This window comes from Lynx canadensis, chromosome E2, assembly GCF_007474595.2.
Source record: "Lynx canadensis isolate LIC74 chromosome E2, mLynCan4.pri.v2, whole genome shotgun sequence".
In the NCBI taxonomy this organism is placed as follows: Eukaryota; Metazoa; Chordata; class Mammalia; order Carnivora; family Felidae; genus Lynx; species Lynx canadensis.
This window is the reverse complement of record NC_044317.1, coordinates 7,395,111-7,412,021: the sequence shown is the minus strand read 5'-3', so window position 1 is coordinate 7,412,021 and position 16,911 is coordinate 7,395,111. Positions and strand designations below refer to the sequence as shown.

Genomic DNA, 16,911 nt, shown 5'->3' with positions numbered 1-16,911 from the left:
ATCCCGTATACTTTAGGCGTCACTGTCCTCTTTACTTGATTACCCTCCAGTCTTTTTCATATGTAGCGACTGTTCCTCTTCACTCCTTGTATTGGAGTTATTTCCTTTTGTCTATATATGTTTCTTTCTTTCCCACTTCTTAACTCTTGACCTATCCAACTCTGACTCATCATTCAAGTTTCTTCTTTTGAGTTATGGCTTTCTCAGGGAAGCTTCTCTTTCCTCCATAGCTAAGTTAAATTCTATCCAGAAAATAAATAATCCAATTTAAAAATAGACCAAAATGCTTAACAAAGAATATATACAGATGGCAAATAAGTCCATGAAAATATGCTCCCCATCATATGTCATCAGGACAATGCAGATTAAAACAACAATGAAATACCACTATACACTTACTAGAATGGAAAAAATCTGAAACACTGACAATGCCCAATGCTGGCAAGGATGTAGAGCAACGGGAACTCTCATTCAGTGCTGATGAGAACGCAAGATGGTACGGCCATTTTCGAAGATAGTTTGGCAATTTCTCACAAAACTAAACATATTCTTACTTTATGATGCATCAATCTTGCTCCTTGGTATTAACCTAAAGGACTTGAAAACATATCCACATAAAAACGTGCACATAGATGTTTATAAAAGTTTTCTTCACAGTTGCCAAAAATTGGAATCAGCCATATTATCCTTCAGTAGATTAATGGATAAATAAACGATAAACCCAGACACTGGAATATTATCCAGCACTAAAACAATGAACTATGAAGCCATGAAAAGATATGGAGAAATCTTAATGCAATCACCAAGGGAAAGAAACCAGTCTGAAAAGTCTACATACTGTATGATTCCAACTATACGACACTCAGGAAAATGCAAAATTGTAGAGACAGTAAAAAGATCAGTGGTTGCCAGGAGTGGGGAGGTGGGAGGGGTGAATAGGAGGAGCACAGAATTTTTAAGGCACAGAAAATGTTTTGTGTGATACTATAATGATGGATATATGTCATTATATATTTATATAACCCCACAGAATGTAGAAGGAAGAATAAGTGAACTTGATAGATCAGTAGAAATTATCCACTCTGAAAAATAGAGAAAAAAAATATTGAAGAAGAAGAAAAAGAAATACATTGTAAAACATCAGGCATACCAACATACATACAATGGGAGACAGAAGGAGGCAGATTTTCTTTTTAAGAAATAATGATTGAACACTTTCCAATTTTTATAAAAACACTAATCTACACATCTAAGAAGCTGAACAAACTCTAAGTATGTTGTAAATGAAGAGATCCACATTGAGAAACATCATAGCCTGATTATAGAAAACCAAAGAAAAAGGGAAAATTTTGAAAGTAGCAGGAGAAAAATGACATGATGTCAAGGAAACCAGGACAAGGCCAGGTGTCCAGCCAGCCAGAGATGTGTCACTGGTCTGGTAACCCAGAGACACTCCGGTCCTGGTCCCCAGTCGTGTTGGTTGCGGGTCTGATGTGTAGGCCACTTTTATATTATTTCCCCCATGCCCCATCCACCACCAGCTTGGGATCATATTGTGGGGCTTGGGGCAGAGTTCAGGACACTGGTAGTGAAGACAGGGTCATCCTGGCCACAGCCCCATGCTACTGCAAAAGCAGCTCCCCTCCCAAAGACACAGATTAACAATAAACTTCTTATCAGAAACTATGGAGGCCAGAAGGCAGGAGGGTGACATTTAAAATGCTTTAAGAAAAAGCTGTCAACCACTAATTTTATATTCAGCAACACTATCCTTCACAAAATTAATAGAAAGAATGGCATTCCCGGATAAACAAAGAGAATTAAGAGAATTTGTTGCTAACAGGTCTATATTACAAGTACTAATAAAGGAAGCCTTTCAGGCTAAAAGGAGATGATGTCAGTTATTTGAATGCACAAAATGAAAATCACTGGAAATGGGAAATATGTAGGTCAATGTAAAATATTAATGTTATATTAATTATACATAAATAAATAAATATATTGTACACTCTCTATTGTATCTTGTTTTAAAATGTTTACATTGCATAAAGCAATAATTATAACACTGTATTGCTGCATTTTAACATATATTGATGCAATGTATACAATAAGAGAAGTACAAAAAGGGGATAGGAGTGTATGTTTTGGTGACATGAAGCTGCTCACCCACAACCTGTTGAGCTCGCATGTGCGGGGGGTGGGGCCCCATGGCTTCCCTCTGCGCCTCCAGGCCACCGAGGTCCGCATCAACCCCGTGGAGTCAACCCCAACTTTGTGGCATGTATGATAACAAGGTGGAGTGGGCAGCGCTTCTGTAGGCAGCGGATACCTTGCACCTGGTCGAGGTACCCAAAGAGCCAATTGAAGGGTATGAGCAAGATGAGAAGTTCCTGAGGAAGATGCACCACATGCTGCTGGAGGTGGATGTGCTGGAGGGCACCCCGCAATGCGCAGAGTCTGGACGTCTGTTTCCCATCAGTCGTGGGATCCCCAGCGTGCTGCTGAGTGAGGAGGAAACCGAGACTTAATGGTGCCAGTTGGCTGGTTTTTCATTCTGTAACTGTGTATCTCTTGATTCAAGGTCATGTGTATCCCAAACCCTTGACCAAGTGATACGTGAAACAGTGTTCTTGAGCTCGATATATGTTTTTTCTCATTAAAGGTTCAAAACCAAAAAAAAAAAAAAAAAAAAAAATGAGCCTGTATTAATCTGAAATAGATTGTGATAAATTGAGATGCATATAAGAATTGTTATAGCAACCACTAAGAAAACAACTAAAAAATATGGTACAAAGTCTATAGGGAATTTAAATAGAAACCTGAAATATTTATGTAATACACTAGGAGGCAGTAAAGGAGGAACCCAGGAACAAAGGAGGCAGGGGACATAAAAACCAAGGAGGAAAATGACCTATATAAATACAATCATATAAATAAATTAGATTGACATGAATAGTTTAAATATCCTAATCAAAAGGCAGAGATTATCACATTGGAATTTTTTTTAAAGCCAGAGCCAATGGTATGCCACCTGTGGAAAACACATCTTAAATTCAGACATGAATAGGCAGAAAGTAAAGGATAGAACAAGATTTACAATGCTAAGTAACAATTGAGCTAGAGTGGCTATATTAATCTATGACAAAATAAACTTTGAAACAAGAAATATTACTAGAGATGAAAAGGGTCAATATAAACCATAAAGATATAACAATTACAGGTTTATATGCAACTATTTACAAAGCCTCAAAATACATGAATCAAAAAATGATGGAATTGATGGAGAAATAGACAATGTAACAACTAGAGATTTCAATAACTCTCAGTAATTGACAAAACACTACACAGATATTCAGTAATGATATAGAAGACTTGGACAATACTATCAACCAACTTAACATATTTAGAACACATTATCCAGTTATTAAGGGATGCACATTCCTTTTAAGCAGACATGGAACATTCTCCAAGGTAGTCTATATGTTAGGCATAAAACAAGGCTCAATAACTCCAATGGACTGAAATCATACAAAGCATATTCTCTAACCACAACAGAACTAAATTAGAAATCAATAACAGAAAGAAATCTGGAAAAACCCAGTTATTTGGAATTTAAATAACATACTTCCATATAATTAATGGCTCAAAGAAATAGTCACAAGGGTAGTTATAAAGTACTTTGAACTGAATGAAAACAAAAGCACAATACATCAAAGTTTATGAAATGCAGTTTGAACCAGCATTAAATGCCTATATCAGAAAAGAAGAAAAGTCTCAAATTAATAATTGGCATCTACATTAAGAAAGTAAGAAAAGAAGAGTAAAATAAATGACAGGAAACAGAAAACAATGAAATCAAAAGTTAGTTCTTTGAAAAGATCAACAAAATTGACAACCTTGAGCATAACCAATTGAGAAAAGAACAGAGAAAAAGAAAACAAGCAAAATCAAGAGGAAAAGAGGGTACATATTACTAACTCTACAAAAAATAAAAGAATTATAATATTATGAGTAACTTTAGACCAAAGAAAATAGACAACATGGATAAAATTAACAGATTCTTAAAAAGAAATTCCAAAAACTCATTCAAAAAGAAAAATAAAATTCTGAATAGACCTATAACAAGTAAAGAAATTGAATTCATAATTAAAATCTTCATACAAAGAAAACTCAACTTGGCTTCACTGGTGAATATGATCAAATACTTAAAGAAGAAATATTACCAATTCTTCACAAATTGGCTCAAGATACAGAGAAGAAGGAAGCATTCCCCACCTCATTCTATGAAGACAAAATTACCCTGATAACAAAGGCAAAGACATTACAACAAAAGAAAACTAAAGACCATTATCCATCATAAACATAAATATAAAAATCTTAAACATAACATTATCAAATTAAATTTACAACATATCAGCAAATTACATACTACACCAAGTATATTCTTACCCTGTGGTTTACCCAAGAATGCAATAAAGAGCATATATGAAAAATATACAGCTTCTATCATATTGAAGGGTAAAAGACTGATTCTCCCCTAAGATCATGAATTAGGCATGAATGTCTGCTTTCAACAAATCTATTCAGCATAATACTGGATAGTCTAGGTAGTAAAATAAAGTCCCTCCAAAAAAAAAAGGAATAAAAGAAAAAAGGCATTAAAATTGGAAATAAACAAATATAACTGTTTTTTTGACAAATGACATGATACTATATGTAGAAGATACCAAGCAATAAAAAAAGAAAACTTAACATTATATTATATTACAATATAATATCTAACAAGTTTATAAAGGTCACAGGATCTAAGATCAGCATACAAGTATCAGTTGTATTTCTATGTACTAGTAATGAAGAATTCAAAAATGAAATTAAGAGAACAATTCCATTCACAATAGTATCTAAAAATAATACAATAATGGAATAGAATACAGAGTGCAGAAATAGACCCACTGATTTTCAACCAAGTATGGCCCACTGATTTTCAACCAAGATGCAAAAGTAATTAAATGGAGAAAGGATATCCTATTAAATGAATGGCACTGGAACAAATGGAACTCATAGCAAAAAAAAAAAAAAGAAAAAAATCACACTTTATACAAGAATAATTAACTCATTGGGGAATCATAGATCTAAATGTAAAATGTTCCTGGGGTGCCTGGGTGGCTCAGTCCGTTAAGTGTCCAACTTGGGCTCAGGTCATGGTTTTGCGGTTCGTGAGTTTGAGCCCCGAGACGGGCTCTGTGCTGACAGCTTGGAGCCTGGAGCCTGCTTCGGATTCTGTGTCTCCCTCTCTCTCTGTTCCTCCCCCACTCACACTCTGTCTGACTCTCTCTCAAAAATAAATGAAGATTAAAAAAAAACCTTTTTTTAATGTAAAATGTTCTAGGGAGTTCAAGGGATTTGGAGTCTGATTCAAGAAAAAGACACGACTGTGAGAGGCAGAACACATACACTTTATTGAGTGGAGGTTGGATAGGATTGCGTAAAAAAAATTTCTCACAGTATGAAACCATCCAGAGGTTGGCTATCAATCAGATGGCAGAAGGGCAAGGGAACCGTTGAAGAAGAAGAGAATCAGAGAGGGTGGATGCATGCCTAGCTGCTGTCACTCAGCCGTGTAGCAGAGTTTCTTGGTCAGAGAGCTCCTTGGGGATTTATACCTTTTCTAATGTTCAGCAGATGCTGGGTGAGGCTTCATAAGGTATGCACAGTCAGCAATCTCTACATATGCTTGTTTAGGGATATTTTTAAAAATATCAGGGTGTGTAAAAACTTACACCGATGGGCTTTGGAACTACTAAGGCTCAGCCTGCAGTGAAGAAATAAACAACCTAGGGGACCAATAAACAGAAACCATCTTTGGGTCATTTATATAACAAATGTTAACCTATAAATTTTTAGAAGAAAATATTGGAGAAAATCTTTGTGACTCAGATTTATGCAAAGAGTTCTTAGACATGACACTGAAAGCAAGATCCATTAAAAATAATTTGGTAGGTTGAACATTAAAACATTTGTTCTATGAAGGACCCTATTAATGGAATGAAAATACAAACTACAGACCAGGAGAAAACATTGGCAAATCACACAACCTGGAAAGTTGGTGTATCTATAATATACAGAGAATTCTCTAAACTCAGTAAGAAATGAAAAAAAATTCAAACAGAAAATGGACAAAGATTTGATGAGAAACTTCATAAAAACAGAGAAACAGCAAGCAGGCACACGTTCAACTTCACTAGCTATTGGGCAAAGACAAACTAAAGCCAGAATGAGATACCACTGCACACCTATTAGAATGGCTACAATTAATGCTGACCATACCAAGTGCTCACAAAAATGTGGAACAGTTGGACCTCTTACATAGTGCTGGCTGGAATGCAAAATGGGAGAGCCGCTCTGAAAAAAACAGCACGGCAGTTTCTTAGAAAGTTAAAGATACACTACCATACCATTGAGAAATCACACTCCTGGGTGTTGATCCTAGAAATATAAAAACATGTTCATACAAGAATGTGGACATGAATGTTCACAGCAGCTTTACTTGTAATAGCCCCAAATGGAAACAATCTAAATGTTCTTCAATGGACAAATGGAAAAACAAACTATGTACATCCATACGATGAAAAATTACTCAGCAATAAAAGTAAAGAACCTACCAACCCAAGCAACAGCATGGACGGATCTCAGGAGCATTATATTAAGTAAAAGAAGCCAGACACAAAGACGACGTGTTGTGAAATGCCAGAAAATGTAATTTATAGAGGCAGAAGCAGATTAGTTATTGCACAGAGCTGAAGTTGTAATGAGGATTAACTGCAAATGTGCATGAGGGACCTTTGAGGGGTGACACAAATGGATTATGGTAATAACCGCACAACTCTATAAACTTACTGAGAATCTTTCAATTGTATGTTTCCAATGGGTGAATTATTCCTAAGTAAAGTTGTTTTTCAAAAAGCATAATTGGCTGTATAAAATATGACAATGTAGAATAAGATTTATAATATATGTAAAACTAAAGTTTTAACTCACAATAGCACAAGGATAGGAAGAAGAGAAATGGAAGTATACTCTTGTAAAGTTCTCAGACGTCAAATGGCGTAATATCACAAGAAAGCAGACTGTGATAAGTTAAAGATCTATATTATAAACCCCCAAGTTGAAATAACAAAACAAAGAGCTAACTATAATATGCTAACAAAGGGAACAAAATGGAATCATACCCCCCCACACACAAAAAACTCAATCCAAAAGAAAGCAGAAGACAAAAAAAAAAAAAAAAGGAACAAAAATAGATAAGACAAAGAGAAAAGAAATAGCAAGATTATAGATTTAAATTTAACCATATTAATAATCATATTAGATGTAAATTGCTTACATACAGCAACTAAAAAGCACAGACTCTCAGATTAGATTTAAAAAAAACCAAGACTCAGGTATTTGCTGCCCACAAGAAAAGCACTTCAAATATTAAGACACAGATAGGTAAAAGTAAAAGGATACTACCACTAATGAAAAAAAATGTAGGGTAGATCTATTAAAATCAGACAAAGTATATTTTAAAAGAAAGAATATTACCAAAGGTAAATAAAATCATTTCATAATAATAAAGGGATCAATTCATGAAGAACTCATGACAATCCTAAACAGTATGCACCTAATAACTGAACTTCAAAATTCATGAAGCAAAAAACCAATCAAGCTACAAAGAGAAACAGACAAGTCCATGATTAAAATGTATTTCAAAACCCATCTAAATAATTTATAGAACAAAGAGAAAATCAGCAAATACACAGAAGATTTGACCAGCAACAAATCAACTTGATGTTAGTGCACCTGTGTGGCTCAGTCTGTTGACTCTTGGTTTTGACTCAGGTCATCATCTCATGGTTGGTGGGACTGAGCCCCACAGCAGGCTCTGTGCTGACAGTGTGGAGCCTGCTTGGGATTCTCTCTCCCCCCTCCCTCTCTCTCTGTCCCCATACCCCCACTTGTTTGTGTACGCTCACGTTTTCTCTCTCTTCGAATAAATAAATAAACTTTAAAAAATCAATAAACAAATCAACTTGATGTAACTGACATCCTCAGAGCACTCTGGCAAAAACAGCAAGATTTCACGTTCTTTTTAAGTCCACAGAACATTTACCAAAATAGATCATATTCTGTGTAATGAAATAAGGTTCAATAAATTTAAAATATTTGTGTCATACAAAATACACTCTCCGACCACAATGGAATTCTAATTTTGTTTGAACATAACCATGATAAAAACATTTTAAAATCTAAAACAAGAAAGAAAGAAATGAATAACAGAAAGATATCTAGGGGTGCCTGGGTGGCTCAGTCAGGTGAGCGTCTGACTTCATTCAGCTCAGGTCATGGTCTCACAGTTTGGGTGTTTGAGCCCTGCCTCGGCTCTCTGCTGTCAGTGGAGAGCCCACTTCAGATCCTCTGTGCCCTTCTCTTTACTCCTCCCCTGCTCATGCTCTCTCTCTCTCTCTCTCTCAAAAATGAGTAAACATTATTTTTTTAAAAAGATAACTAGAGCATCCTCCAGATATGTGAAAACAAAATGAAACACTTAAAAAATAACACATGGCTCAAAGAAGAAATCAGAGAAATTATAAAATTATAAAGTGTTTTGAACTAAATGGAAATGAAAATGTAACTTTTCAAAATTGGTTGGAAATGGGAAAAGGAACATCAGTGCTTACCTCAACCACAAATTCAAAAATTAGGTCAGAGACCTAAATATAAAACCTAAAGTGTTAAACTTCTAGAAGAAATCATAAGAGAAAATCTTTGTGATCATAGGAAGCATAAGATTTCTTTCACAGGAAACAAAAAGTAGAGACTATGAAAGAACATAAAAAGATAGCCTTCATAAAATAAAAAACATCTGCTGCTCAAAATATAGTTAAGGAAAAGAAAAGATGAGCCCCAGACTGGGAGAAAATATTTGCAAAACAGTATCTGACAAAGGACTCATATTCAGCATATTTAAATAACTCCCAAAACACAACAGTTTTAAAAGCCTGGTTTAAAATACTGAGCAAAATATTTGAACAAACATTTCACCAAAGAAGATATATAGATGACAAAATAGGCACATGAAAAGATGCCCATTATAATTGGTCTCTAGGGAAACGCAAATGAAAACCAAATGAGACACCACAACTTTATTAGAACGGACAATTTTTTTTAGCTATCAGTACTAAGTGCTGGTGAGAATATGGAGCAAATATATGTCTATACAAGGTGATGGTGTGAATAGAAAATGCCATGGCAAACAGTTTGACCGTTTCCTATAAAATCACACACACGATTGCCATATGACCCATCAATTTCAATCCCAGATATTTCCCCAAGAGAAATGAAACATCTGTCCCTCAAAGACCTGTTCACCAATGTTTATGGCAGCCTAATTCATAACGGCCCAAACCAGGAAACAACCTGAATGCCCATCGACCGGTGAATACATAAATGGTGGTGGAGTCTTACAATGAAATACTACAGAGGAATAAGAAGGAAGGAACCACACAGGCAACAGTATCAACAAAGCTCAAGTGCATTATGCTGAGGGAAAAAAAAAAAAAAAAAAGCCAGACACAAAGGTTCTACACAGTATGATTCCATTTATATGATGATCTGGAAAAGGTGAAACTATAGACATCAATCAGATGAATGGTTGTCAGGGGATGGGGTGGAAACAGGGCATCAGCTACAGAGGAGACGGAAGAACTTCTTGGGACAATGGAAATACCCTGTTACAGATGTTAGCGGTGGTTACATGATCATGGATGTCAACATACATGAAACATTCTGTCTAAATGAGGTGAATTTTATTGTACATAAATTGTTCTTGACTTCAGAGAAAGAATATAGGGAAGAGGGTATGCGGACTGGGATGCCTGGGCAGCTCAGCCGGTTGGACGGCCAACTTCAGCTCGGATCATGATCTCACAGCTCATGAGTTCAAGCCCCACATGGGGCTCTGCGCTGACAGCTCAAAGCCCGGAGCCTGCTTTGGATTCTGTGTCTCTCTGTCTCTCCCCTGCTCACATTCTGTCCTTCAAAAATAAACATTAAGAATGAATAAATAAACACATACATACATACATACATACATACATACATAAATACATAAATAAATACTGGCTAACAATTTTCAGTACTTAAAAAAATCATAACTCTTTATTTCAGAAATTTGTTCTAAGATTAGAAGAGGATAAATAAAAATAAATTCACAATTTAAAGCATGCTAAGACTGTGGAAGTGAAAAGGCAACAAGAAAACCTTAAAAAGCTGTGGAGGGAGCAGGGGGTTAGGTATTCGGCAAAAGAAGGTCAACAAAATTACCTGTAAATAGACAATAATTAGATTGATGGGACTTTTTGACAGCAACAGAAGTCTGATGGGATATCCTCAAAGTTTTGTGAAAAAATAACTTCGAATCTAGAAAAATCTATCCACCTGAACTACCATTCAGAGTAAGGGGGATAAAGGATAATTTTTGATAAACAAAGATGGAAAGAACTTAGCACTAACAAACCCCCACTGAGAGACTTAACTAAAGGCTGTAGTACATTTACAAAGTAGGAAATTGAACTCAGAAGGAAGTAGAGAGATGCAAGAAATGATGGTAAGTAGACAAACTGGCAAGCACATCAATAAACCTAAGAGTATCAACAACAATAACCACAAATGTTGGGGGAATAAAACAAAATGGTGGCATATTACTTAGCAATAAAGAGGAATGAACTATTGATACACTCAACAACACGGAGAGGTCTCAGGTACACTATGCTATGTGAAAAGAGCCAATTTCAGAAGGTCTCATGCTGTATGATCCCATTTATATGACATTCTCAAAGAGAGACAGTTATTGAGATAGAGAACAGATTCGTGGTTGCTGGTGAAAGAGCGGGGGTGACAGTAAGACTAAAGGGAGTATCACAAGGGAGATCTTTACGATGGTGGGTCAGTTCCGTATCTTGATTGTGGTGCTGGTCACTCAAATCCACACACGTGAGAAAACGACCCGAAACTGCAAACAGACATTGAACCAGTGTCAACTTCCTGTTTTTGATAGCGCACTATAGTTACATAACATGTAACTTTTAGGGGCGCCTGGGTGGTTCAGTCAGTTAAACATCTGACTTCGGCTCAGGTCGTGATCTCGCAGTTCGTGGGTTTGAGGCCCATGTCAGGCTCCTGGCTCAGAGCCTGGAGCCTGCTTCGGATTCTGTTTCCCTTTCCTGCTCACACTCTGTCTCTCTCTCTCAAAAACAAATAAACATTAAAAAATTAACGATAAAAAAAGATGTAACTTTTAGAGGGAACGGGTGGGTGATACAGGGATCTCTCTGTACTATCTTTGCAACTTCCTGTGAATCTGTAAGTATTTCAAAAAGTGTTAAAAAAAAAAGTAAGAGGGAGCCACTAAATAATAAAAATATGGAAGATGACAGGGGAGATCAGAATAAACCATTTTAAGGTCTTCCTAAGTTCGGGAAGAGGACAAAGACATTCGTTAACTTTAAACCTCAGTCAAATATGTCATGAAAAATTTAAGGAAGACGCTAAAAAAAATAGAAAAAGAAAGTATAGTTTGTAAACCAGACAACGATGGGGGAATGATAATAAGGAAAATAATTCAGGAGAAGCAGTGAAAGGAAAAGGAAAAAGAGTAAAGTGGCTTGCTAAAACATATATTCAAAAAAACTATAACTCTAATACTAGTAATAATGAGTCTGAAAACATTTTAAAAAGTAATCCAATCCATAATAATAACAAAAGAATTACAGTATCTGTGAAGCATCTAAATGAAAATTATGTGTGGCCTATGAAGAAAGCTACAAATATTTATCTGGTAAGTTCTGTTAATAGTTATTCAGCCTTGAGAGATAAGGAAAGAAGACTGAGTTCCAAATTTGTCCATGAACAGCATGTGCTTGATAAGGAAGCAAAAGTAACCATCTTGTGTTGGTCTGCAAGCCCTCACTTTTCAGAATGCTGTAGTAGTTTCTAATGCATCGAACGCTGACTAACTGACTAAAATAAAGGATATAAGCCAGTAAGTGCTCTCAGAAAGCGGTGTGAGGAGTAAGCAGTCTGTACACGTTAATCCCTGTTTGCGATGTCACAGGCCCGAGGCGACTGGTGAGTCGAGAGCTCCTACTTCTCCCTGCAGCAGGTGTCAGTTCTGATACGGCCCATGGCTCCATGAACCCTCACCGTTGCCCCACGCAGAAGATACTACTATTGTTCTCCTAGAAGATACCTGCTGTTACTTGCAAGTGAGGAAACTGAGGCAGAGAGCGAGGTTATGCAACCTGCCTGAGGTTTTTGGGTTTTGAACTTGAGAAGGCTGGCTCCAGTGCCCATGCTCTAAATGCCTCTGCAACCTAACTTTTATTTTTTTTTTAATTTTTTTTTTAACGTTTATTTATTTTTGAGACAGAGAGAGACAGAGCATGAATGGCGGAGGATCAGAGAGAGAGGGAGACACAGAACCGGAAGCAGGCTCCAGGCTCTGAGCGGTCAGCACAGAGCCTGACGCGGGGCTCGAACTCACGGACAGCGAGATCACGACCTGAGCCGAAGTCGGACGCTTAACCGACTGAGCCACCCAGGCGCCCCTGCAATCTAACTTTTAAATAAAAGTGGGAGGATAAATCTGGCTGGTGAAGAAAATACCAGTGGAGTCAGACCAGCCCTAACCGCTATCTCAAGGTGCAATAAACAGTGTGATATCACATGAAAATAGACAAAGGGAATTGATAGAACAGAACCAATAACTGAGAGATGGGATCTACCACGTACATCAATTTAATTAAAAGTGTACCTAAAATCAGATCTAGTGATTTTAATAAATTGTGTCAGCACAAGGAACTGACAACTCCAAGAGGAATGTAAAGATTCACTCCAAGAACTTCTCTTTTTGCCGCACACAAACAGAAATCCCAGCTGGAATAAAGAGTTAAAGGAAACAAGACTGTATCATTAAAAAAAGAGAACAAGTATTATTAAACATTTATCAACCTCTTGAGGTAGGAGGAATGCTTATGTAATAAATCACAAAGGGAATCAGCAACTGAGTTGATAACATAAAAATGTAAATTTTCTATTAACTGAATAAAAACTCAGAAAGAAAATTCAGAGATAAAGGCAAACAAAAAAATTACAACAAACATAATTCAGAATCATACCGAACACAACTGTACTATTATGTCACGGTGCTTTAGATTTGAAGGATTGGTTGGCATCTTTAAAACAGAAAGAATTTTCAGAAATCAAAGAGCAAAATACTCAAACCCCAGAAGAAAAATTGACATATGCAGGAAATCTACAGAAGAGACACTAAAGGTCAAAAAAGTTATTTTTAATTCCGTAAGAGATGCAAATGAAAACAACAGGTTGTTTTACATTTCCCCTTGCTGACAAAGATTGCTTTTTAATAATGGTAGTAAGATTATAATATAGATATAAGCTCAGGCAAGCTTTCTGTAATGCAATTTAGCAAAAACAGTATAGTTACATTGTGTGTGATTTTGAATTAGGTAAGTTAAATAGCAGGATATAAACACCTTAAGAAAATTGTACTTTATCAGTACTGGATGTTGTATGTAAGTGATGAATCACTGAATTGTATATTGCACTGAAACCTGAAACCAATATTGCAGTGTATGTTGGCTAACTAAAATTTAAATGAAAAATTTAAAAAAACTAATTAAAAAAGTGTACTTTATGTGCAAAATTTGAAATAATACAAAGCCCAGCATTTTCAGTTCTTGAAAAACAGCAATATTACAGAGCTTTCCAACCAAGTGAATTGTAAACAGTGAAATAGCATGGCACTTAGGAGTGGGGACTCCAGAGCCAGGCTGTCTGTGTTTTAATCCTGCTGTTTACAAGCGACACCATTTACAAGCTCTGTAACCTGGACAAGTTGCTTTACCTACTTGTGTCTTGGCTTCTTCATCTATGAAGTGGAAATCATAATAATCACCATCTTATACGACGTCACGAGTATTAAATGAGTTAATATATTTAAAGTACTTAGAACACAGCCTGGCATGTATATTACATAGGGTTTGTTTTGACAGTGAGGATGGGAAGGATGATGATTGATGTTGCCACATGATGGCACCATGTTAGCAGAAAACAAATAGACCCTTTGAGTACCGTCTGTCATTATCCTGGGACCCATATTGCTGCTAAATGCTAAAAGTTCTGCAGATGACTTTAGTGGATACTTATTACTTTACTATAATACACAGTAAAAATAAGTCTATAATAAAAAGTAATTGTTAAACTTGAATGTTAAACTATTTGTATATTTATAAGAATGTTTGTTAAATAATAATACAAATGGTAACCTCAAAAACTTTAAAATGGAAGCTAAGGGCACCTGGGTGGCTCAGTCAGTTAAGTGCATGACTTGATTTCATTTCAAGTCATGATCTCATGGTTCATGAGTTCGAGCCCTGCGTTGGGCTCTGTGCTGGCAGTGTGGAGCCTGTTTCGGATTTTCTCTCTCCCTCTCTCTCTGCCCCTCCTCCTCGTTCTTTCTCTCTCTCTCTCTCTCAAAATAAGTAACTAAACTTAAAAAACAAGCCATTATGATATACTACACCTTTTGAAATTCATATCAGAACGCTGAAAAACAAAGAATCATTAAAGCAAAAATACACCACAACTCTTAATGATTTATGCACACCAAGAATACCCTCTCCCACACACTTTACATTTCTTCCAACGGGAAATCAGTCTTGGATTTGCAAGGACTTCAGGAACACTCCTGGCACACAAAATGCAACCACCTGGTAAAGGCAGAACCAATAAGCATGCAATGGTCAAGACCCTTTATGTACTGGCATAAAAACACATAAAGCAATTGCTATAAAATTTTCAAGGAAGAACTGACAAAAAAAGTAAACTAACAGACTTCCTGTTTTAAATAAATTAGGTATACCTAGAAAATACCCATTTTCTATTTATCTACAAAGAAAATCTCAGAAAATTTTCAAAAATAGAATTTGTACAGGCCTGTGTTCTCACCACTCTATCACCAGAAAAGTTTAAACTCTTTACAAAAGAGCTCCTGGGTCAGGTTGGAAGTAAAATCTATATATTGAGACAATTTAGAAAATAGCTCCAAGCACAACAAATAGCAAATTTCACAGAATGCAGTCAAAGCTGTATTCATGTGAATATTCATAGTCTTAAATGCTTTCATTATTAAACAAGAAATGATAAAACATTCAACATATGAAGCTATAAACCTATAGAAAAAGAAGTAAGTGATTACAGTAAGGAGAAACTAATACTTAGAAAATATAGCAGAACTCGTATATCTGAGAACTAATTCTTGGAAGTGGCCAATTAAGCAGAAGATAAAATTTAAACAGAAATGAGAGAGAGAAAATACCAATAGGAAACCTTAAGAATAAAAAAATAAAATTCCTCTCTCAGAAATCTCACTTTTAAGTATAGCCCTAAAATTCCAAGCAACATTTAAACAAACCTAACAAAGTGGCATATTAAGAGAATCAGAGCTACAACAAAATGAAGTTTAAGAATGCAAAAATAGGGGTGCCTGGGTGGCTCAGTCGGTGAGCGTCCGACTTCGGCTCAGGTCACGATCTCGCGGTCCATGAGTTCGAGCCCCGCGTCGGGCTCTGGGCTGATGGCTCAGAGCCTGGAGCCTGCTTCCGATTCTGTGTCTCCCTCTCTCTCTGCCCCTCCCCCGTTCATGCTCTGTCTCTCTCTGTCTCAAAAATAAATAAATGTTAAAAAAAAATTAAAAAAAAAGAATGCAAAAATAGTTCCATGTTACTAGGGCTAAATAGCAAAAATTTTGCCCACTTCAATAAAGGTAGAAAAGTATTTTATAAGGTAGAGCATCTAACCCTGATTAATAAAAAATTTCCCAACAAAATAGGGATTAAAATACACTTCTATAATTTAGCAAAGAATATCCTTATCAAATAGTCGGCCACCAAGTAACAGTATACCTATCATTTAAAAAAATGCTAGGGTGCCTGGGTGGCTCCTTTGGTTAAGAGTCCAACTTTAGCTCAAGTCATGATCTCACAGCTCCTGAGGTCAAGCCTGCATCGGGCTCTCTGCTTTCAGTGTGGGACCCACTTTGGAGCCTCTGTGCCCTCCTGTTTCTGCCCCCACCCACTTGCACACGTGTGCTCTTTCTCTCTCTCTTTCAAAAATAAATAAGCATGTTTTTAAAAAGATTTAAAAATGCTAAAGGCAATCTCATTAAGATAGACAAGACAAAGAGGTCCATAATCACTTCTGCTATTTAGGATTATAGTAGAAGTTCCACATACCACTGTAATAATGCAAGAAAAGTAAATGAGGCATTGCCTAAAAAAGGAGGCAGACTTATCTATATTTGCATACAACACAAATATATATCTTGAAAATGGATCAAAAAATCCATTGTAAAATGACTGAGACTAATAGCAGAGTTTTCTAAAATGTCTGATCACACTGGTTACTCAAAAGACAATGGCTTGAGGCAGAGTTTCAGTCTGTGACAAGGAACAGTTATGAAGATGGCTAGCAGTCGTGCTTGGGCAATGATGTGAATACACCTGATTCCACTAAACTACACACTTAAAAATGCTTCAAATGTTAAATTTTACGTTATATTTATTTTACCACATTTAAGTAAATGGCTTGGATTACTCAGAATGAGACTGCCACTATGCAAGCACTTGATTTTTTTTTTAATTTTTTAAAAATATTTTTAATGTTTATTTATTTTTGAGAGAGAAAGAGAGACAGAGCATGAGTAGGGGAGGGGCAGAGAAGAGAGAGGGAGACACAGAATCCAAAGCAGACTCCAGGCTCTGAGCTGTCAGCACAGAGCCCTATGTGGGG

General features: G+C 36.3%; 1 pseudogene; it reads left to right on the top strand.

The window, feature by feature from the left end:
- Positions 1 to 2,152: 2,152 nt before the first annotated feature.
- LOC115503039 lies at positions 2,153 to 2,528 on the top strand (annotated as a pseudogene).
- The last annotated feature ends 14,383 nt before the right edge of the window (positions 2,529 to 16,911 follow it).